This window comes from Phalaenopsis equestris, unplaced genomic scaffold (genome assembly GCF_001263595.1).
Source record: "Phalaenopsis equestris unplaced genomic scaffold, ASM126359v1 Scaffold000974, whole genome shotgun sequence".
In the NCBI taxonomy this organism is placed as follows: domain Eukaryota; kingdom Viridiplantae; phylum Streptophyta; class Magnoliopsida; order Asparagales; family Orchidaceae; genus Phalaenopsis; species Phalaenopsis equestris.
In genome coordinates this window covers 41582-67060 of record NW_018165413.1, presented here as the reverse complement: position 1 = coordinate 67060, position 25479 = coordinate 41582, and the positions used below count along the sequence as shown (strand labels likewise).

The 25479-nt window shown below is 36.5% G+C and overlaps 1 protein-coding gene across 5 annotated transcripts in view; it reads left to right on the top strand.

Moving 5' to 3' along the window:
• The first annotated feature begins 372 nt into the window (after window positions 1–372).
• Window positions 373–25479, top strand: part of LOC110032579 (BTB/POZ domain-containing protein At3g05675) — a 38930-nt gene continuing 13823 nt past the window's right edge. Inside the window, exons 1-3 of one of the 5 annotated variants that reach the window (XR_002294863.1) lie at window positions 373–672; window positions 792–869; window positions 1915–2034. The gene's annotated coding sequence lies outside the window, so the exon portion shown is untranslated. Of the gene's footprint in view, window positions 684–791; window positions 870–1914; window positions 2035–21702; window positions 21831–25479 lie in introns of those variants that run through there. The other 4 variants (XM_020736244.1, XM_020736247.1, XM_020736246.1 and 1 more) reach the window with 4 other exon arrangements.

Sequence of the window (25479 nt, the reverse complement as noted above, 5' to 3'; positions counted from 1 at the left end):
AAAAAAAAGAAGTTTATTTTTTATAAGCTAAAACAATATTAAAGTTTATTAAAATAAGTTAATGTATTATTAAATTTATAAGTATGATTAAATTCTCTTTAGAGAAAATTAACCTCTTTTTATTTGTTATTAGTGTAATAAATTTATTAATAAAATATGCTTGATCCAAAATGTAATTAAACAAAAATTTCAACTTGTCTTAGCATATATCTAAATATTTTTTTCTTCAATAAAAAAAAATTAATATTGTTTTAGGTCTAACCATGTCATCCAAAACTTAGTCTACTTGATTTAAGTTAATTTAAGGGCAAACCAATTTAACTCAATTTAAAGTCAAATTAAAAAAAAAAAGATAAAAATAAAATAAATCAATATTTCTTGCTTGAAATGTGGGAGGATATTGTGATATATAAAGTCTAATTCAGCTAAAACTTTGATGGAGAATCAATTGAAAGGGACATACATAACTGTTCGCTTTGCGAACCACAGCCCAGTCCTCCACCCAATGGAACATGGCTATTCTTTCCTCTTTGTCATTGTGTGGGAGACCCTTGCATTCGAATCCCCATTGCAGCAGCAGCCCTCTTTGTCTACTCCTTCGTTCGGTCTTTCTGTTTCTTCAGAGCTGATCTTCTAATCCAGGTGGCACGAGGAAGATGCCATCGCTGATTGGTGAGCTTGCGGTAGCGATTGTTACCTTGTTCTTTCTTTTCGCAGCAGCGGTTTGCGATGGGATGATACCGTCCGACTGTTTTTTCAATACTCTGATTTAATTTTCTTTCTCTTTTCAGCCACTCCTGCTGTGGATTCTAAGCTTGGGATTCAAGGTTGTGAAGTTGGGTTGCTCTAACGTGGTATCGTGATTCCTGGTTAATCCCTCTACCTTTATTATCTTGTTGATGTAACTCAATTGACTTACATGACCTAATTGTTGGATTATTAGATAATTGTTGGATTATTAGATGGAATTAAGTTATTTGGTTGAGATGCTGAGATTACAATGTTACAACCAGTTCTCGAAGAAAATTAACTGTAAATTTGCATGATGGGATGAGTTGATTAATTTCAAGTTAATCCAATAAGTACAATGTGTTCGTAAGTATGATAAAAGCATGATTCGAGCATCAAGAAGTCCATGGCATTCAAATGTTCATACACCAAAACATAAATGAAAGTTAATTTTTATACTAGCATTTCTGAAGCACAACCAGCTTTTAAATTAATTAAATAAGTTGACTTAATCACATTTTCCAGATTTTTGAAATATGAATGTAAAAGCTTTCTCCTCTTAAATATACAAAATAGTAACCTAAAAACTACATAATTAATTGTTCGCAAGAAACAAACTTAGTAGGGGAGATCTACTAGCTCTGTAATATATAACATGGTATAGGGAATTCAATATTATCATTAAAAGTGGCACAATAAAGAAGATATTTATGATTATTGCATCCGATTGACCAAAACTTATATGATGGAAGTTATTAGAAATAATAATTAGTCAGCAATAGTCGTGATGCTGTAGAGTTCATCATAAATCATATGCTTACATCCTCTTGCATGCATATTGCTATAGAGGTGGTGGCGGACTCTCGGTCAAGGATTGTAGATGGATATCTGTTTATGGAGTGAGTGTAGGAGATGAGGGGAGGCTAATAGAAGTGGATTTTAGCTAAGAAAGTTTTGGGAATGAAGCTTTCTTACCATCCTTACCAAGATGAATGCAAGTGGATGTAACCTTTCTCTTGCAACTTCCTGATGTAACCTTTCTCATGCAACTTCCTGCGCTTGTTTAGGATTGTCTGTTATACCAAATGATAGATGATAATTGGTATGTTGGATAATGGAAGAGAATGTGAATGTTTATTTTTAATTGTTACTTATGTGATATGAGAAGGTTAGTGGAATGTTCAGGTTCTGTAGAAGCTAAGGGAAGGTGAATTTCAAAATAGTGCTCAGAGCTTCTTGTTGTTTGGAGGGCTTATGGTGTGCTGTTATGTCTTGGGCAAGTGCTTGCAAGGAATGTTCACATGGAATGAGGTAATTTTTGAACATGAAAGGTGGTGGAATGGATGATCAAAATAAATTAATAAAATATCCAAAGTAACTCTTGCCAAAGAATTGTGTTTCGACTCGGTCTCCAAAGTAACTCTCGCCAAAGCATTATATTATGACTAAAGTGTTATAATAAAGATTTAATAATCAGTATGATCAATGTTTGCTATATGTAAGGATCAGTGATTGGTATGAGCTTAGTAAATTTCATAACCAAACAATGAACATGAAGATCATTAGAATTTCTTACAATAATTAACATGATTAACTTAAATAAATATCAAATCATATCAATATCAACAAATGAAATCTTATGAATAAAGAAATTGTATTTCATAATATACATTTACTAACAAATAAGATTGTAAGTGTTTAGCAAAATGCTCATAACATGGAATGATAATGATTCCCCTTTAACCCATGAAGAGTGATCTTTTTTATGAAGATCACCGTCAATATGACATATCGGTCATCACTTTGATCTATCTCACTTCAACATATGGCACTGCATGATACCTAGGGTCAAAGGATCTAGGTCAATTATGCATTTGGTGCAGTGCATGTTAAAAGTTTAAACAATCAAAATAGCTATTTTAAGCATTTTATTTTAATCAAGGAGCACACGTACAGAAAGTTTCTTTGTTAAAAATATTATGTCTACATATTTGTATTATAAAATATCATGTACTCAAGCATTCATGTTTTAAGACAGCATAAACCAGTGTTTTTGATTAAATCATGTATAAAATATCACAATCTTAGATTTCCATCATTCATAGCTTCTAACATTTGCTTATATGATCGATTCAAATAAAACCCCTTTTAAAATCTATGCTAGAAGTTTATGTAGGATGATTGTGGGTTCATTACCTTAAAAATTCAATTCATAGTTTATTATCCATATAAATTTAATTTTGAGTATGTTAAGTTTTTTTCTGCTTAAATGATACAATTCTTCTCATATTTTCATTAGGCGAGCCTAAGATCAGTGCAAAAATAAGTTGGGCACAAGGACAATTATAGATATTAGGTGGGTGCTAGGATAGTTGAAGATATATAATCTTCATGGATCTAGAGGAATTCATTATAGCCGGATTCATGGAGATTGGTGTTGGAGACCTCTTGATTATAAATCAATATATATATATATATAAATGTTAGGATTAGAGTTTAACATTTATTTATCGTCTTATTTGAGCTTTAACAATAAACTTAACAACCTTAATTCATACGCATAAAACATCACTCTATTAGCATAAATAAATCTTGGATTGTCAGTATACTAATTGCTTCTAGAATGATGAAGTAAATGAAGATCTACGAAATGGTTCCAACTAGCAAGCCGTTCTTTTTCTATCGAATAACTCCCAAATTGGCTATTAGCTATTGCAATTCCTTTCCCCCTTTATCTTTTTCTCGGTTGCATGACCTTGTCCTTCGCATCTTTGTTCTCTTCTTTAATTGTTTTTTTAGTGCATATTGTCTTGCTCTTCTTGAACTCACAATTTTACTTATTCCATTTTTTTCTTGCTTTGTCATGATCTTGCCTGAATGCTTGGAATAATTAAGACGACAACAGATAATTGGATTGAAAGTTTTCTTAACTAAATATTTACATAACACAAAATCTTTTCATTCATAAAAGAGCCAAATATATCAAAAAATTTTCTTATTTATAATTTACCACTGAATACTTTCAAATTAAATAATTTCTAAAGTTATTATTGATACAAAAATTTATTACGTTAACTATCTTCGGTAGCTCCCCATCATCTATAACAAATTCTTTTCCTTTCAATTTAAATGTGATTTACTTGATAATATTCATCAACTATTTTATATGTTAAAAAAATCAAAAGCGAAATATGTTTTTAAATCATAGTAATTCAAAAATTAGAAAATAATATTCATGAAAAATTTTATAAGTAAATTAGTGCAGAGCAGTTTATTATGAGAAATAAGGTATAGGGGCAATTTATAATTTTCACAATATAGTTTTTATAACTAATCATATAATGCACTTGTTTCTGTCTAAATGTGTGCTATAAATGCACACTTTTTTCATAATATATTCTAAAATCCAAATTATATATTTAGAATATTTAAACATGAATTATATAATTATTGAAATAATTAGTTAGGAAAATATGTGAAGGAAAAGAAATATCATGTTATGGGAAATAAGTTGATAGTAATATAATTATATTACTCATGCAAGTAGGGGCAAAAGAATCCCCAATGGGACAATAGGTATCCTATAAAGGAAGGGTCCTAAAGACAGTTCAACAAGATTTCACGTACGCTGTATTGAACTTGATAATATAATTTTTTGACCTGTTATGGTAATTAATAACTAAGATTATCGTGCATGAGGCATTTTAAAACTGAAATGAAATACACTACTACAGAAAATGACAAAAGAAAATATAACTTGATGCATTTAAATTTTGTACTTTTTTACAATTCTCTCTCTAATGATTATTATATATATTTATTATTTTTCAGTATTTGATTTCTGTATTAGATTTGTTTATTTTTTAGGCAAAAATTTTGATGATTTTAGATGCTCTCTAGATAATGATTATTATGTATATTTATTATTTTTCAGTATTTGATTTCTGTTTAGATTTGTTTATTTTTGAGGCAAAAATTTTGATGATTTTAGATGCTCTCTAGATTTATTTCTAATTATATACTTATGATTGCTTTGGCTTATTTTTAAATATTTGAGTATACTGAAATTGAGTGTATTAGAAAATGTTTGAATTTACTTTTTGTTTGGTGAATTTATGTGATTGAATGTATCCTCCATTTTATTCTAATGATTAAGTTTTCTGAATGTGTGTTGCAAATACATTCAATTAACTAAATCAAACATGCATTTATTATGTCTTATTTCGATTGGTGAAACGTGTCATTGTGAGACGTGACAGGTTTAGTGTTTGTATCTCTTGAAAAATATATAATGCACTACTCTTACAGTATTTCAGAGTTCCGTATAAATAATGAAGCTGAATATGTACTTTTGATTGCTGACCTACAGTTAGCCATTCACATTTTGTTATTATCTAAGTTGTAAATACAAATTTTATTAGGCTTGTTCTCTTTCATTATCTCTAAAGAGTTATGGATTTTTTACAATACATTCACAACACTATTGAAAGAGTTTTCTATTGCCAAAATGGTAAATCTGATGTACTAGCTAAGTTAGCAAAAGGACTAGCAGATTCTAAACATTCACACGTGATTGTTACTATTTAGAATAGAAGGATCCTCAAACATGATACTTATATACCTGAACTAAAAAAGTTATTTGCTACAATAACTGATGAAGAAATTGATTGGAGATAGCCTCTTATAGACTACTTGTATTCGGGAAAATCCTTGATGACCCTTCTGTGGCGATTCAAATTAAAAAGATGAATTGTCATTTGCTTATGTCTATTTTGTATCGTAGTGTATTTGATCTCATATTTTTACACTGCCTCAGACAAAATGAAGCACACTAGGTCATGCGTGTTAGGTCCTAAAATGATGATCATAATTATGAGGTTGAGATGTTATTGACCTATATGACACATGATTGCATTTTGTATTCTCGCTGATGCCATCAATGCCAAGTTCATAACATTTTCCTACACTAAACCCCGAATATTTTTCACCCCGCTATTGCTTCCTGACTCTGAGTATCGGGGCACATATATTATTGGTTTGTTTGAGTCACATTTCTCAAATGTTCCTAGGCTCATCTTGATGGCCAATGGTTATACCCCTTACGGTGGTCAGGACAGATAACATGTTGCATTTTTTCAGAGATCATATTTCATACCATTTTTGCTTGCCTAAAATAATCATTTTAGATGATGTACCTGCATTAAAAAAAAAAAAAAAAAAAAAAAAAAAAAAAAAAAAAAAAAAAAGATTTGCCCTGCCCGTCATTATATTGTTTGGCAATTTTGTACTATACATTATTCAACAACCATTCAACTTGCTAAAGCTTTCAACAAAATTATGGTTCAGTTAATGAAAAAGTTACTATCTACAAATAGAAAAGCATGACATGAAAAATTACCATAAGTATTGTACGCACATAGAACTATATATCATATATCGACACATGTCTCCATATGCATTAACTTTTGGGTAAAGGCGGATCCATCCTTTGGATGTTGAGCTCCCATCATTAAATATTGCTCTCGAGTAAATTTCCAAAATGCTCCCCTTAACTCTTTATAGTGGGTCCTTTTAGCCTCAAATTTTATTATAGTACAAATTTAACCCTCCGACTCTTTTAATATGTGGGGGACTATTTCAGCCCATATTAAAAGAGAATGTAGAATTGGCACTATTATATACTCTGGGATTAAAATGACACACTAAAAAGAGTTAGGAGCATTTTGACACTTTTCTCTATTGCTCTCAATCACAAATTTAACAAAGAACATAATGATTGTCTATGACTTGAAGAACTTAACAATCTGGATGAATTGCGCCTTCAAGCTCAACTAAATCCTGAACTTTATTGTGCTCGGATGGCTCGAGCACGGTAAGTTTGTTTGACCGAGGACTTTTATTGTTGCAGAGCTTGTGTTAGTTTTGTGTAGGCCTATTATCACATATTGTTGCAAATATGGTAAGTTTGAGCTCACTCGGGAAGGTCCATTTGTGATAGAAAAATTATACGAAGGTGGATCTCACTAGTTAGTTGACCACTAAGGAGCTCTTCTAATGCCCCCTATCAAAGGGCCTATTCTTAAGAAATATTATAGTTGATGTTGTCTGTATTTGTAATTCTTATTTTTATTTCTTAGATGGTTGTATTGTTCATATATGGATAATACGGTTTTACCATGTGATGTCCTAATTTTAAATTGACGATGCTTCACTTATGAATGTATTTCTTTAATGCAGTGATTGTTGGATTGTCTTTCATGGTGTTAGGAGTTCACTCTACTCATGAAGGGTAGTATTGTTCTTATATTCATGCATTAAGCTTCCCGGTTTAGCTTAATAATGAGCTTGGTCCGATTTAACAAAACTCCAATATAATTGATATGATACTTTCAAATCTCTTGTTTAGTCTTTTAGCTAGGTCCAGATCACCAAAAGTCAATTGCAACGCTTACAAATTTCCTCCCCGATTTAGTCTTCTAGTTGTGTCTGGGTTGCCAAAATTTAATTGTAAGAATTCAAGTACCAATTCTTCACCATATCAAATTTTTGCAGCAACCCACACTTGTCATCCTTTACTCGTTAGTGCAAAGACCTAACTGACACATAAAGCTTAATATGTCCAATGATAGAGTTCAAGGATGAGTCTTGATTCAATAAGCTCTACAACTGAATTGGTGATATTCCATACTTGTCACGACCCGACCCAGTGAGCTTGGAATTACCATGACGGGAACTGATGGTCTAATTAAATCAATTGCCATTAATAACTTAAATAAATTTAATACTTTATTTCTTGCCTTCCCCAACTCATTCGAGCTGAGTAGAACCGAGCCTATTAAGGGTTCAGTCGAGCACCCCTCACAAACAAAAAGGGGCTGCATGCAAAGCTTCCGCACTCAAGCTTCTGTGACCCCCTTTTCTTCATCGCTCAGTTCTTGGTCGAGCCTCAAACAGCCCTTCGAGCCCCTCTTTCTCCTCCTCCCTCTGCGAGCCACACAAGTTGGATGGCTCGCCTCCTCCTTTCTTGGCGAGTCTCACGCAGGAAGAACCCGCCGCCTCCTTCCTCCTCTAGTTCTATCGAGCTTCCAACAAGCAACATGAGCTATCTTTCCTCTTTTGTGGCTCGACTAGAGCACGAATGCCTTTTCCTCCCTCTTCTTCGCTCGGGTAGGGCCGCTCTACCCTTCTACTTGTGGAAAAAATGCCGCACTAGCTTCCTTCTCCTATCACTTTGGCTTAATTATAGGTAACTTCATCCTCCTCCCTCTACTGCTTCTCCTACTTCCTCAAACATTTCATTCTTCTCCTTTTTTTCTTCCTCTCCCTCTACTGCTTCTCCTACTTCCTCCTCAAACATTTCATTCTTCTCCTTTTTTTCTTCCTCCGCCTCTCTCTCGCTCTCACTCCCCCCCCGGTCTCTCTCCACTCTCCTGCGCTCTTTGTGTGTAGGAGTTCGATTGAAATGAGACGGGAAAAAACCTCATCTTAACGCTCTCACGAGCGAGAAATTTTTCCATACGGAGAACGTACGCAGCGTTGCGTGCGACAACCAATAGAACAAGACCACATATTCCATAGCGATCCCACCACTTGCATGTTAAAAAAAAACAACTATTCCTCACGTGACCTGCCAACCCGGCTCCAGTAACTCTAATAAACCCGCTGTCCCACTCTAATAACTTCCGCATAAACTCGCGGTCCCACTCTAATAACTTCCGCATAACCTTTCATAACTTTGTAATAACCATGCAGTCTCGCTCGAATAAACTCCGCTTGAAATATCCAATAACTTTCCTACAATCCCACAAACCTACCCGTAACCCTTCCCCAATCACCCTACGGTACCGCCCCAATAACCTCCGTGTAACCTCCGCAAACAACTAAAAAAACTGCATATCCCGCTCCAAAATCGTGGTCAAAAGTAAAAGGCAGACTCATTTTCGAAAAAAAAGGGCTTAAGGTTTTCCATTCGCGCGTCGGTGGTGAGCTAGGGTTTCCGCTTGAATGTTAATGCACGCTAGAATTTTCATATTATGTCATTCAAAGCAATATTAAAATGGAAGAGAAGGACAAAATGGAGACTACGAAGACCGAGTTGGAAGAGGCGAAGAAGGCGGAGTTGGAAGAGGCGGAGAAGCCGGAGTTCAAAGAGGCTAAGAAAATGACGAAGGGAGGTCGTAAGAAAAAGGAGTTGAAAAAGTCAAGGAGGATAATGAATCGGTTAACAGACCGCAAAACGTTTCAAGGTATTTTCGGTTCTTGCTTTCTTATCACTGAAGTTGTGTTATTGTTGTATTATCTGCTGCTATAATAACATTGACAATACATTATATGCCATTGTCAATAGATCTTTATCTGCATTTCGAAAGGCAATTTTGATAGGTTAAATGTTGGAATTAAATTTGTCAAATAGAAGTGTTTAATTGCAACAAAGATTACCATGACGTCCCTAAAAAAATATTATAATATATTGACATTGTAAATTCAATTTGTAAATGTGCCAATGTAAATGAACTAACTAATCTCTTATTTTGAAGTTTGAAGGTTTCATTCTTCTTTTTGGATTCTTCATCAATAGATTGATGCATGATGAGAATCAATGGGATAAACTTTAGGGCTTAGAAGGTTTGTGACAAAATACATATTTTGGAATAAAGCATATCTACGAACATAGTTGCATTTCTATCTGCTAATATGATTTTTATCTTGCTTCAAAAAAATAACCTGGTTGTCTTAGGATATATTATAATTTTAAAAGCAAGAGAATTATTAATGAAGTAAAATTAGTTTCTAGTTATTTTAATGAAGTCTTATATATAATTAACAATTTAAATTTTTTATAAAATTGTTCATTCTCTTATAAATAATTCTTATGACAAATGATTAAACCTTTCATGAAATTTGAAACACTTGATATTTAATATGTACCGGTAAAATGATAAATTATTAAATCTAATCAATCAAGCTAATTAGATATATTGATGAAATTATTTTCATTTCACCCTATTTGTTATTTGGGTTTTTATTCGGTGTTAAAGTTTCTTGATGTATTCATGTAGGTTTTTGGGCTAAAATCAATCAATTGTATATGCCGTTCATCTGCAGTAAGAGTTCTTGATAAGGTCCGACCAATCAGTCACGAGGAGATATGGAATAAATTGGAATCAATGAATTTGGTTCAATTTTTTGAACTTCCTCCGTACTCTCAAGATTATATTCTGACAATGCACATATTGAACTGTTGGGATATAGATCGAATGATATTCAATTTGGGTATGAAAGAGCTAAGATTTAATCCAGATCAAGTTATCTTGCCGATAGGCATGCCCAACAGAGGGTCACCAACATGCTCGGATAAAGCTCAATCCTGTAGTGTGCATGTGAGACAGATAAAATTTGACTAGAAGGTTTCACTAGGGGAGTCTTCTAATCGCTTTGTAGAACTATTACTTAAGTTTTGTTGACAAATTTAATTTTTTCTTCAAACAATTTTAGTGTGTCAAAAGTGTTGTATTCACTTGTGAGGATGTACATATTTTTTCTTCGTATAATTGGTCTGCTACAGTATGTGACTTTCTCACTGAGCAGATGAATGTCTGCGTCATGAAAATAAAGAGGGAACAACCAGTGTGATACATTAATGGTATCGTTTTTTTTCTAACGGTTTGTGTCTTGCACATAACTCTTGAAAACTCATTTCATAATTCTGGACATAACAATTAATTATTTTTTCATGTTTCACACAACTCTGATTTTATGAGCACGTCTCTGGTGCTCCATGCTATTTCTGAGGCTAGATCACGTATGCTGAGGTGACCAATAAATGTGAGTTGGAACTTATTACAGATTCAACTAGCCTTTAAGAGGCTTAGTTTTGCCCAGGTGAATCATTTATTTCATAATTTTCTCAAATTGTTATTATGCTCATGTGATGTTTTGATTGACCTTGCTTGTTTGTATTGCTTTGTAGGTTTATGATTATTTTCTTGATTTGGAAGACACTGAATATCATTTACTTGCCTCTCCAGTTGAAGAACCATCAAGTTTTGTAAAGCATCTCCCACAACAGGAAACTCACTCCAGACCACATTCACCCACTTCTTTTGCGGTTGCTCTCATAGTTCCTTATCATATTAACCCTCAGTCAACACAAACACATACACATACAAGCCGTCATTTTGAATTAGATGAAATATACCCATTTTTTTTTTAACTTTCAAGGCTTAGTTAATACCCGTTTGACTTATTTAGATAACATAGTGACAGACTTAAATTCTCAAGTCATAAATTAGAAAAAGCAATAAAACAACCAGATGGAGAATTTGCGAAGAAATGGATAAAAAAATCCCTACAAGACAGTTTACTTCAAAGGATTAAGACCAAAGGAAGTAGAAGAAAGAGGCAATTCAGTTCCCCATTTATTGTTTTTGAGCGGAAGAAAAAGAAAAAAACAATAAAGGAGGTGGTTGAAGCGGTTGTACATATTGATAAAGTAGTGGAACTTCATTACAAAAATTGATGTGGTTGAAGAGGTAAATAATGCGGAAGATCCTGTTCCAGAGCAACCTATAATATCATACTTTTTTTTTCTGACCCACTAACTGTATATATTAAGCAAACAGAGCAAATTCAACAAACAATAATCTAATAAAGAACATATTGAAGATGTAAATAAATAAGAAGAGCCTGTTCCACAACAACCTATAACTGCTAACATTATTTTTGACCCACTAACTGTACATATTAAGGAAGCAGAGCAAGTTTAACAAACACTATCTCATAAATAAGAGGTTGAAGATATAGATAAAGAGGAAGACCACAACAACTTATAACTGCTGACATTATTTCTGACCCACCAACTATACATATTAAGGAAGTAAAACAAGTTTAACAAACATTGTCTCATAAATAAGAGGTTGAAGATGTAGATAAAGAGGAAGAGCAACACGAATCAGACAAACAACTTGTTACTGATGACTATCCCGATAAGATATATAATGTTTTCTTCTATTATTTATTCTCCAAACTCAAATATTGACATGTATTGAGAGTTGCTGATCTTATAGGTTTGTTCTGCATCACTAGTGGTCGAATTTCCCGCAAGAGAACAAATTCCACATTACATGCGGGAAACAATCGATCTCTGTTGTAGCAAAATTCAGTTGTTAGTGCAGTATATTTTTTTTGTGCTCTGCATTAATTTTGTATACATCTGCGACAATAATTATATATTTCAAATGCAAGAGTGATTTTTTGATTAATATGAGACATGTTTCATTAATTCGACGTTATCTCGATGATTTATTGACTAACGATTGGTTAGAAGATGAACAAGTAGATTGTTTTGCTATGTTAATAGAAAATAAGAGGTGCAAAGCACCCCAATTGTATAGATCCTACATATATGTCTCTACTCCATTAGGTAAATATTAAAATTCATGTGATTTAGAGTGCACTTAAACACAACTAGTATGATAATAGTTTCTATTTGGTATTGATCTTTTATGCAGTTATAACTCATGTGAGAAATTTTGTTGATCACATTACGAAGTATACTATTAAAAATGTAGTTTTGATATAAATAATCAGTAATCAACATTAGACACTGCTAGTTGGGGCATTAACAGAGCGCAAATGAAGACTGTATGAGTCCTTACCCAACAAAATGCATTTGTATATCACCCATGACATTGTAAGACCACTCATCAGATCATTAAGACTCCGTTTGGGAGAACTTTTTAGGCGCGGCGCGGTCATTTGCTGAAACTTTTCGCGAAAGTTTTTCGTTTGGTTTGCGACTGCGGGATTTAATTTTGTGGAAGCGGGGCCCTGCTTTCGCCCGAGATTTTTTACCCTTTACCCCTAAGGCTCTGAAAGTGGACAGGAGTTCTCTCTCGCGCCTACCCTAGGTGCTTCCCTGCTGCTTCCTTCGCGTCCCCTTCTCCTTCTTTCGTCGTCCCTCGATCGACAGATCTCAGGTAAGACGAGCCATTGTCACATTGTATATGCAGATCTGAGGAAGGATGTGTGATTTTGTGGCTCCTGATGTTTTATCCTCCTCATCTCTTTCCTGCTTCTGCCATTTTTAATTTTTCCTCCTTTCCTGTGGTGGATCTCTAGCTTCACGAAGTATGGCTTTAGCTAGATATTTTGGCACACGAAAAATTTCTTCATTTTACTCTTACCCTAATTAAACCCTTAGATTTGGGAACAAATTGACATTGACCATCCAAGTTACAGATCTTGCACCCATATATGCATGTATGCAATATTTCATTAGATTGTTTTGTGGTTGAAGATTTGCAAGCACCTGTTAATGGAAGATTGTCGTTTTTGCGGCTCCTTATGTTTTCTTCTCATCATCTCTTTCCTGTTTCTGTCATTTTTATTTTTATTTTCTTTCATGTGGTGGATCTGTAGCTTCACGAAGTTTTGCTTTGGCTAGAAATTCTGGAACACGAAAAATTTATTCATTTTACTCTTACCTGAAATTAACCCTTAGATTTGGGATCAAATTGACATTGTCCATCCAAGTTGCAGATCTTGCACCTATATATGCATGTATGCAGTGTTTCATTATATAGTTTTGTGGTTGAAGATTTGCATGCACCTGTTTCATTATCTGTTAATGGAAGATTTGCAAGCACCTGTTAATGCAAGCACCTGTTCATTTTTTCTTTTTACTCTTACCCGAAATGAACCTTGTTTCATTACCTGTTAATGGAAGCTTTGCAAACACCTATTGAGCATTTGGAAGTACTATTAAAAAAAGAATATTCAAGCTTGCTTTCAGAATGAGCATTGAATTGCTATTGAATTGCTTTATTATTGCTTTATTCCATATGGAAAATGATTAGGATTAACGATTTCAGCTTTCAATGTTGCCTTTGGAAAATATTCATTGCTATGTTTCATTACCTGTTAATGGAAAATTTGATTATATTATTCTTTTTGTTCTAGTTATAAGATGATGCCTTGTTGCAATGTATTGAATTGTTGTAAGAGAATTGATAATTGACTTCATATTTCTAGCTGGCAATATTGGCCAGATAACTAGTTTACTAAATCTTAGTGTGCTATCATTTGGCGTCCTACTATTTTTGGGTTCAAGTCTCAGATGAGTAATTTGTTGAATGTTCATTGTTGTGTATGATAAGCGCAGTCATGTGTCTAACTAGGGGAACTGCCTTATAGTATTTCTTTAACTATTTGATCAATCTCTATTGCAGAGGTAAAGCCATGCTATCAGTTTGGTGAAACACTTTTTTCTTTTTATTTATAGATATGAAGAATTGGTGTGGCCTTAGAATGTATGATTGGAAGTGTGGTTTCCTTAATTAATTTTTGAATTGGTTCCATATATTGTGCCGAAGCTTTTCAAAACTATGGTAATCTCTTAGCATGAATGTTTAGTAGCCACCAATCTTGAAAATTAAATTGCATCCTAGATGGTTTAGGGAAAGGGAAGAATAATGTTTGTGTATTTTTTAAAGTAGTCTTTAAAGCTGAAATAGTTTCTCTGACGTTCGACAGTTGGAAAGTAATTTCATTGTTTGATAGATCATAATTGAGTTGTAGAAAACATGTGCAATCCATCATGACAGCACTTGGGAACTTGGCATGGTCCTGTAAGCAATTGTTATATTATTATCTTTATGTTATCTTTGCACCTAACTTGTTTTGCATTGCTCAAGTACTTGGCAAGTTGGTATTGGTCCTCGCAGCATTTTTTTTTTTGCTTCGGGCCAGCTATTTATGGGATATGCTGCCGGTTTCCTCTATTATGCCAGATTCCTGTGTGAAGCTGGTTTGGTCTGGGCTGTGTGGGTTGCATATGTAACTGTCGGTTTGCTGTGGGTTGCATTTGTATGGGTAGCTGTGTATGCTGCTGGTTTTTTTATGATGTGGGTAGCTGCAAGGTTTCTAAGTGCTGCTGGTTTCTTATGCTTCTGGAAGTGCTTTTGGGAGGGAGTAATGTATGAATCAAAGCTTTGTATCTTCCTCTTTGGTGCTATAATAAAGTTGTTGGCCTCCTTTCCCGTGGATGTAGGTCATGTTGACCGAACCACGTTAAATTTTTTATATCCTTTTATACATTTTTTATGCTTCGTTAAATTTTTTGTTTTTATTGAATATGATGTAACAACCATAAATGTTTCTCATGTTATAACTTCTGAATTATGCCATTGTTGTGTTTCATTTATGTGTTTTATCGTAGTATTAACATGACTGGTAATGCTAAAGAACATGGTTCATCAGCACTCTGGGAAAAAGAAATCAAAATGTTGTTTTGCGACCTTTGTATAGACCTTTGTATAATAGAATTGAACAATAGACCAACAACGTTTTTCAATAAAAAAGGTTGACAGAATATCATTAAAAATTAGATGGGGTTATCGTTCCAGATGAGTTTATTGACTGAGTGCAATCTGTAGAGCAAATCTTCGAATATAAAAAGGTGCTAGAGGATAATGGGTGAAATTAACAACCATCAAATTGAAGAAGAATGCCTTTTTGTGGTGGGAGGATTCATAGAGATAGAAGAAAATAGAAGACAATGATAAGGTTACCAAGTGGGAAAATATGAAGAAAGGAATGCAGAGAAATTATCTTCCACCTGATTACCGTCATGATATGTTTGGGAGACCCTATCACATGTAACAGAGAGACCTTTAAGTGAAGGAGTTCACAACATAGTTCAACCAGTTACAGATGAAATGAAAGTTGATGAGTCACAGGAACACACTATAGCTCGGTACTTGGGAGGCTTGAAACCCACTATTAGTAATGTGTTCAGTTGCAGCCATACGGGACCCTGGGGGATGTTCAAACTTCAGCCTTGGAAATTGAAAGATAACAAAAATTTAGCTGACATCAATCTTCATTCAGACAACAACATTCAACTAGGCAGTCACCTACAACTACCGTGATTGATAAAGGCACCTCGGGAGGAGTCAGTAAGACAGGACAAGGGAATGAAAAGACATCAGGTGGAAAAAAACTGGAAAAGGTTACCTCTACTAGTATAGTACCTATTAGGAGGCGTTTTAGGTGCCACGACTATAGACACATAGCCTCCAGTTGTTCCACTAGCCTAGTGGTCACATTCACAGATCAGGGCGTTGTAGAGGAGGTCGAGGAAGACGAACCAGAGGATAGTTTAGAGGACTAACTTCAACTCCAAGGGGACAAGAGAGAATTGTTAGTCCTACGAAGAGTTATGCAGTCAGAGCCAAAGCGAGATCAATTATGTTTGAGGTACAATATCATTCGTTCCAAGTGTATGGTAAAAAGCAAGGTTTGCAATTTGATCATCGACAGTGGGAGTTGTGAAAATGTGATGTTCACGCTGATGGTGAAAAAATTAGAATTGAACACACAAAAATATCCCCAGTCCTACTCCCTAACCTGGTTGAAGAAGAGAAATGAGATAACGCGTGGTTCTGTGGTGCTTGGTTGAATTTTCAATTGGGATTAGTTGCAGGAGCAAGTGTGGCGCTATGTGGTTTGGATGGACTCATGCTGTATTCTATTGGGGAGGCCCTTGACAGTTCGACCGCAAGAAATAGCACGACGGCTTCAAGAATTTTTTTTCTTCTAAAAAGGAAGAGAAACTCATCGTATTATTACCTGTTAAGGATACAAGAAGTGGAGACAATGTAGAAAAGGCGTTAGTCCCAAGGGCCCACCTTCATGTAGTCAGCTCGGGATGCTCCAGTGACACTGACATTAGTCCTACTATAGGGAACTGAGGAGGAGAAGGAGATACTAGCATCATTACAACCACTACTACATGACTTCCAGGATGTGATGTCCGACAGTATCCTGGGAGATTACCGCCATTGAGGGACATTCAACACGTCATAGATCTCATAACGGGATTAGTATTGGTGAATCGACTTGAGACTTGCAGTGTACAAGGAGTTACAATGACAAGTACGAGATCTCATCGCGAGATGATTGGTCAGAGAGAGTACTAGTCCATGTGTTGTCACAGCTCTAATGATATCTAAGAAGGACAGTTCGTAGCCGATGTGCAATGACAGTAGAGCCATCAACAAGATCACTATCAAGTACCAGCTCCCATGGCTCACCTGAACAATTTCTTGGACTGGTTACATGGAGTCACCATCTTTTCCAAGATCGACTTACGTAATGGATATAACCAGATCCGAATGAGACCAGGAGATGAGTGGTAGACCATGTTCTAAACACGAGATTCTTTATATGAGTGCATTGTTATACCCATTAGCTTGACAAACACGCCAAACACTTTTATGAGGTTGATGAATCAGGTATCCAGGGCTCACTTTAGAACATTTGTGGTGGTCTACTTTGACAACATTGGGATGTACAACCGATTTGAGGAGGAACACTTATAGCATTTATGCACGGTTTTCGAGGTATTGCGTGCAGAGAAATTATATGCCCATTCAAAGAAGTGTTACTTCATGACAGACTAAGTATGTTTTTTGGGTTATATTGTGTCTAGTGCAGGCTTTCTGATGGATTCGACAAAAATCTAGACCATTGTAAACTGGACCACACCGAAGTTGTTCATCGAGCTGAGACAGTTTTTGGGACTAGAATTGTTTAACAAGCGATTCATCTGGAGCTTTAGCACCACCACCACCCTTTTGATGGATCTTTTGAAGGAAGATAAATTCCTGTGGACAAAGGCAGCTCAGAGTAGTTTCAGTACACTCAAGGAGAAGCTGACCCAGGTGCCAGTCTTAGCTCTACCAGACTTCAACCAGTTCTTCGAGGTAGAGTGTGATGCATTCGGCGTGGGGATAGGAGCAGTGCTTATCCAGGGAGGTTACTCCATCACTTTTTTCAATGAGGAACCAAATGATTATAGGGGAAATACTCGACATATGATGAGAAATTTTATGTTTTTGTGAGAGCTCTTGCCATTACCTGCTAACAAGTGAGTTCACGTTGTTCACAGACCATGAAATTTTCAAATGTTAAACAACTAGAGTAAATTGAAGGGTTGACACATGACTTGGGTGGATTTGTTAGTATCGTTCTAATTTGTGCTTTCGTGCAAGGTGGGGGAGTCAAAACCATGTGGCAGATGCACTGAGCCGCCGACACTTTTTGATCACTGCGATGCATGCTCGCGTTGTGGGCTTTCAGGTATTAAAAAAGCTTTATGAGATAGACTAAGATTTCTAAAAAAAATTGGGAGCAGCGTTAGGGGAAGCCCATCGAACAGTAATACACAGCCGATGGTTAATGGTTTTATCATAGTAAATTGTGCATTCCTAGATGTTCGTTGATGGAGTCTATCGTCTTAAAAGAGTCATAGTGGAGGACTCATAATACACTTTGGCAGGAACAAGACTCTTGCATTTCTGAGAGAATACTTCTTTTGGCTCCGACTAGCGGGAGATGTAGAGCGACATATCAGGTGGTGCAGAATTTGTCATATGACAAAAATCAATGGGTAGAATGCGGGGTTATTTACTCCCTTAACATACCGAGACACCGTGGGTGGACGTTAGCATGGACTTTGAGTGGGACTTCCAAAGGCACAACAAAATAAAGATTTAATCATGGTTGTCGTGGATCAATTGTTGAAGATGACACATTTCATACCATGCCACAGGACACTAGATGTCCTGCATGTCGCCGACTTGTACTTTAGAGAAATTGTGAGACTACATGGGATACCTTGGAACATCACGTCAGATGAGGATGTCAAGTTGTTGAGTCACTTCTGGAGGACTCTGTGGGAAAATTAGGCACCAAGCTTCGATTTAGTTCCGCAGTGCATTCTCAAACGGATGGCTAGACATAGGTAGTAAATAGGAGTCTTGGAAATCTTTTGAGATGCTTTGTCAGGAAGAATATCAAACAGTGGGATTTGATTCTCTCTCAGCAGAGCTTGCATACAGTAGATCCATAAGTCAGACCATGAGCCGCATTTTATTTGACGTCGTGTATGGGCACAACCTGCTCACTCCACTGGAATTGTACCGCTCCCACCAATGTCAGAGATTAGTGAGGATGCAGAGGAACGGGTGCACGGGATTAAGAAACTCCACGAGAAAGTCGAAAAAGAGAAAGTAGAATCGTCAGTACTAGACACAAATAAACAAGATAAGGAAACATGTGACTTTTAAAGGAAACTTAGTGTGGATTTGGCTGAAGAAAGAGAGATTCCCAATATGAGCATTCGAAAAACTCAAGCTTAGAGCATACAAACCTTTCACAATACTCTAGAAGCTGAATGATAATGTCTACAAGATCGACCTGCCAAGAGATTATAATGTTTCGACCACATTTAATGTTGTTGATCTGACGTCATATTATGAAGATGCAAAAGCTTCGGCGGATGAAGTCGAAGCTCCCCAAACCCTGGGAGATAGACGCAGGAGCTTGCTAGGCTGGACCGGCCTACTTGCTTGAACCGACCAAGTGTTCAGTTCCAATAGAAGGTTGGACCGGCCGATTCCTTCCTTTAGGTGGGACTTACCACCCAAGTTCACCCTCCTCTCCTTTTCCTTCCTGCCTATCTACCATTAAAAAAATGTGTGTTGTTGAGTTTAGGGTCTAATTTTGTTTGTTCTGATTTTAGAGTTCCTGCTGTCAGGTATCTTCTCCCTTGTTAGGGATGTATCCGAGGACAGGTAGTGTTCTGGTTGTATTCTGCTCCAAGGTGTTGGTTATCTCATCAAGCTTGCACCATAATCCTTTTTCTATGCTGCTGCCCAGCTTTCTTGTGCATTTCCTGTTGCCGCCCAGCTTCCTGTGGATCACTTTGCCGCCACCCAACCCACATAGACCTTCCCTACTTTTTCCCAGCTTTCCTACACCTCACCTCTATTGCCGCCAAGCCCATTTAGACCTTCTTTGTTGTCGCCAGGTCCCTTCTATGCCTGTTCTGTTGCCACCCAACCTTCCTACTCATTCTTTGTTGCCGCCAGGGCCCTTCCGCCTTCTACCTACTACCGTATCCCTCTTCCCCTGTCTTCACTTACTTGTTGCCATCGCCGTTCAAACCACCCACACCTGCTGAGCCGGAGTCCATCCTCTTTGCTCTCGTCCTAGAGTCCCGTTTGTATTCGTGTCATTTTATTTCAAGTTTTATAAACCATTGTGTTTCTTTATGAATTCCAACAATAATAATCACATTTGCTTATTTTCGGGTTGTTCCAGTATCAACCATTGAGGAGAAGCATTCATTCGTGCCTTCATTTTTGTGGAAATAAACTGTGAAATTTGAACTAGGATTTTGGGGGAGTTGGAGTTGGGTGCAATGTTATCACCGGCACATAGAGTGATGTGATGAGCAATTTTCCCCAAGCCTGTGCTTCATATTCAAGTTAGAGCCACTGCATCACTTAACTTGACTCCTAAAGTAGATCGACATCAATAATCTTGATCTTGTATTTGACGATTCTGATATAGAGAATTGATTGTTTGAAAATTAACTTTTTTCATATAAAGGAATAATAGTTTATCCCTATGTAAAGTACAGTGAGCAACATCAGTTTTAGCAGAAAATTGATGGACATGTTCATTTGTAGGTATAGCTGGACTGAGAAGTCTTGTATTTGTGACTGCTATTATGAGAGAGGTTGGTGAACTTGATTAGGTTGGTAACAATCATTATTTTTATTTAATGTGGGGCACATTGAGTGATCTACACCATACTGTTATTGATGGAAATTCTTTGAGTCATTCTTTTATATGTGCTGTTATGATGCAATTGCTCTTTTTTACTATGTTTTATACATACATTGATATCATGATTAACAATTTAACCATGAAGTCTGTTGAAAATTGTCGCTATTTACTAAATTGCTGGATGAAAAGAAATCTTTCGTGCATAAAGACAATTAGTTGATAGCGGTTTTAGGTTTCAGCAACTGTTATATATGTATTTCTTGATATTTGGGCCATTTTGTTGAGCTTTTTTAATGAACTAGGTCAACTCTATCGCTAATACTCTTCAAAATTTCAGTAATAACTAGAAATTAAGGACCAAGAAAAGATCGAGAGAAGCATGATAACAAGAAAATGCCATAAAAAATCAAGAACAGTCTAGGCCTCGTCATTGCGAGATTTCCTCCCGAGAGTTGTTTCTTGAGGTAATGACCCACCTGTTTCAGTTTTCCCTTTGGATGCTTGTTGTTGGTTCATTCAATGGAAACTTTCTTTCAAATGCTAAACTGCCGGTTGTGGAGTTTGTTATGTCGCTGGATGTCTCCCAAAAATTATGAAATTAGACTCTACCCGCACTGTTTTCTTAACTTGGATTCTTTGTGAAATGGTTTCCTACCACTTGTAAGTGGCTTTTGTTGCCTGTCCAGATGTGAGCACATCCTAAGCTCATTTCTCGTGTCGAGGTGACTTTTAGACATCAGTCTATATTGTTTTCAGATTATGGTTTTTAATTGCAAGCTCAAGGCATGTATTGTTTTTATGGTTTATTTGGGTTGGTGAGACATGAGCTAAAGTGTTTATAAGTCAAGTGAATATCTTTTATTTGGCCCATAAAAAATATTAATAAAACAATGTTACTTTCCTTTATATAGTCATTTTCTTTAGCTATCTGCACAAAGTAAATGTTGTCAAATCTGCAGCATTCATTTTGCCAAGCGATTCTTGCATTCCCTTTGCAATAATCCAGGTGACCCCTATATATATGTGTGTGTGTGTATGCACGCGCGCGCACGCGCACACCCAATATTAGTGAACGATAAATGAGAACATAAAGAAAGAAGAATTTACTCCATATTACAGTAATATGTAGTATAAATTTCTAATACTAATAAGAAGCAAATATGTTAATTTAGATGAAGAAAACAATACAGAAATAATAATATAGGATAATGTCCTTACTAATATGGAAATGATGGTGCAAAGTCCTACTATAAATTATTAGTATATATGATGAGATAATTTAAACATGATAACAAATTGATTACCAAAAGTGAATGATTTTTAATGCATTTTCAGGCAAAAAAATGTGAAGGTTTTATCTTGGTTCTCTGTTTGAGAAGTACAATTGGTCTAGCCTTTGTAATCTTTTGCTGGGAAAGAATTGCTAATATGGTCTCAACAAGCGGCAGTCATGATGCAGCATGGTATTGGCTCTTTTTATATTCTTACAAACGATCATTTTCATTAATGTAGCATTCTTCAGAATTAGAACATCACACTATCATGAACCTGTTATGCTAAACATTTGTGGTTAGACATTGATCCAAGGGCTCACATTCTAAGACGATCTTCTTTGAAGGTTTAGACATTCTTTTGATATTGTTGAGGTTTGGTCATGTGTAGATTTTCTATTTGTGTCAGGTGAATTTGGTTTCTTTATTTCACATAAATTTCTTGAAGAATTTAAAGCAGTGACAATCATATTCTTAGGTGTTTGCCAAAGGTAGTGGTAATGAGCAACCCAACGTGGAGTCAAATTTATTGCACATGTGCTCATCATAGTGTTAGAATACAACACACCTTGAAGGATATGATATATCAACAAGGGGGTAAATTTTTGTTTTAACTTTCTTCAAATATTAAAAAAATTGTAGAATTAAACCTATAAATGCAAGTAAATGAGCATCTAAATGATTAAACAGGTGTACAACAATTTTTGTTATTATTTTTTTTTAGTGGCCTAATTCTATGTTTCTCCTTAGATTAGGATTTGTGGAATTACGCTCCTTATTATTTACTTTAATTCTATTTAGTACTTGCTATATTTAGTCATAATATAAAAAAGATAATTTCTTAATTATAGGTATTTATGTTTATTCCGTAATTATAGGAATTACTTAATTGTAGGAAGATTTCTTTCCTCTTTCTATTTCTTGTACTCACCTATTTATAAGTGAATTATCTATGTATTCATTGAGAAAAAGGATTATTCAAAATTCACATGGTATCAGAGCCATCAAAGGGAAGCCTCTCTTACTATGCTCGCACGACCCTTCTCTCCCGCGATCGTCTGATCATGCCTCCGATCGTCATAGCGTCGCATCCGAGTCCATGTCCACATTCGAGCGCCGTACTTCGTCAAGGAATCTTTGATTTTCTGAATAGAACTCTGCTCCTTGCCTTTCCTGCCCGAGACCTCTGCTCCCCGATCCTTCTGATCTTTGCGAACTCGCCGGACTGAAGCCTTCTGGTACCTTTTCTGTTCGCGCTGGTGGCGAAGCCAAGTGCTGCTCCTCGTCCAATCGTCCACGTACCGATCGACCGCATCCGAACGCACGGAGCCCTAGTGCGCACCTCTCCCGCGATTGTCCGCACCTGAGCGCCGACTCTTCTTCCGCGATCAAGCATAGCCCGTTCCAGCCATGCTCCTCGTCGGCGCAACCTCATCTCTGGTCATTCTGCTGGCCACCTCTCCTCTCCAATGACTAAGTACGACCATGCTTGCAACTCCTCCTCCACTAGTGATGTCACTTCTAGCCACCCCTCCGCGGCTGGGTCTCCATTACCCATCAATTCAGACAATAATTATGTTCTCATAGCCACAAACTCATCGGCCAGAATTACCTCCAATGGTCGCAGTCAGTCATGATATTTGTATGCGGCAAAGGCAAAGATGATTACCTCACTGGTGATGCTCCAACTTCGATGACGACAGATCCGTCATACAAGACTTGGAAATCCGAGAATAATATGGTTATGGCCTGACTTGTTAACTCGATGACACTTGATATTGGCGAAAATTTTCTTTCTCTATGGCATGACTAAGGAAATCTGGGATGCTGCCCGTGAGACCTATTCTAGTGCGGACAATGCAAGCGAACTATTTGCTGTTAAGACCATTCTTCACGACTTTCTTCAAGGTGATCTCTCCGTCACCCAATACTTCAATACTCTTACTCGGTATTGGCAGGGACTAGATCTATTCGAGGTGTACCCTTGGAAGTGTCCCGAAGACTCTGTCATATAAACCTCTTCCAACAATTCGTGAAGCTTTCTCCGAAAAAGCAAAGGTCACCTTCAGGCGGAAAAAATTTGCGTACATAAGACGTACGCAGAGTTGCGTACGTCTGTAACCTGCAAACAGGCTGTTGATACTCCCGAACAAAATGGGGTTGTCGAGTGGAAAAATTGTCACTTATTGGAGGTAGCTCGCCGTCTCATGTTTACCACATCGGTCCCTAAATGTTATTGGGGCGAGGCGACATTGATCGCTGCCTACTTCATAAATCGGATGCCCTCTCGTTTTCTGGGTTGCCGTAGTCCAATTGATATCCTCCTTCGCTCCTTTCCAAATACCTGTACACTCTCTTCAGTTGTCCCTAACAAACTATTTGATTGCTCCATTTTTGTTCATATTCACAAACAACACCGCAGTAAATTAGACTCCAAATATGTCAAATGCATATTCATAGGGTATTCGACCAACAATAAAGGCTACAAGTGTTATTGTCCTTCAACTAAAAAAGTCTATAATTCTATGGATGTCACATTTTCTTAGCATCAATTATACTACCAAAGGTCTGTCATTCAGGGGAAGAGTAGTCGTAGTGAACAACAACCCTGTGTTCCTTTACCAACTGACACGGGTCCCTCACCGACTGTAAAACCTCCTCCATCTCCTATTCAACCTCCTCAGTCTACACAACCCACACCTTCTCCTCTTCAATCTCCTCAGTCTACACTTCTCAGGAACTTCGGGTCTATACAAGACGAAACAGAACTGCTGAAAGAATAGAGAACTTAACACCGCTTCCAGCTGCTGTCCAAGAATCTAATCCGGCTCCAAAAACCCTCTGAAACTCACTCAGGTATGAAATCTATAGACACTAGTGATTATGAGCTTACCTCGCCTGTGAAAGATGATTCTGATGTTCCTTGCACTCAATATCCTATTGCCCGATTTTTTTTCATATGAGAGGTTATCTCCTCTCTATCATACATTTGTTACTGCTATTGATAGCATAAAAGTTCCGAATTCTATTCAGGAAGCTCTCTCTCATCCGGAATGGAGAAAAACTGTGAATGAAGTTGCTGCACTAAAAAAGAGTGGAATGTGGATTGTGTCTGATTTGCCCAAGGATACGAGACCAGTAGAATGCAGATGGTTATTTACAATCAAATGTAAGACATACAGAAGCATAGATCGGTTAAAAGCCCGACTGGTTGCAAAAGGTTATACTCAGTCATACGGAATTGACTACCAAGAGACATTCGCCCCAGTAGCCAAACTGAACTCCATTAGAATCCTACTCTCCATTGCAGCAAACCGAGACTGGCCCCTTATGCAACTTGATGTCAAAAATGCATTCCTTAATGGAGATCTTGAAGAGGATGTATACATGGATTTACCGCCTGGTCTTGAAGGGTCCTTCCCTAGTGGCAAAATATGCAAGCTCCAGAAATCTCTGTATGGTCTCAAACAATCTCCCCGTGCTTGGTTTGCCCGATTCACTAATTCAGTAATTAAGTACGGTTATACTCAAAGTCAGACTGATCATACAATGTTCACAAAACGATCCGAGAAGAAGATTGCTGTACTTATTGTGTATGTTGATGCATCATTCTTATCGGTGATTATACTGGAGAATTGACAAAGCTGAAGAAGTTTCTAGCCCATGAATTCGAAATCAAGGACCTCAGAGACTTGAAGTTCTTCTTGGGAATGGAAGTTGCAAGATCCAAAATGGGGATAGCCGTAACTCAAAGGAAGTACACATTGGACCTATTGAAAGAAACTGGTATGCTTGGATGCAAACCAATAGACACTCCAATAGACCCGTATAAAAAGATTGG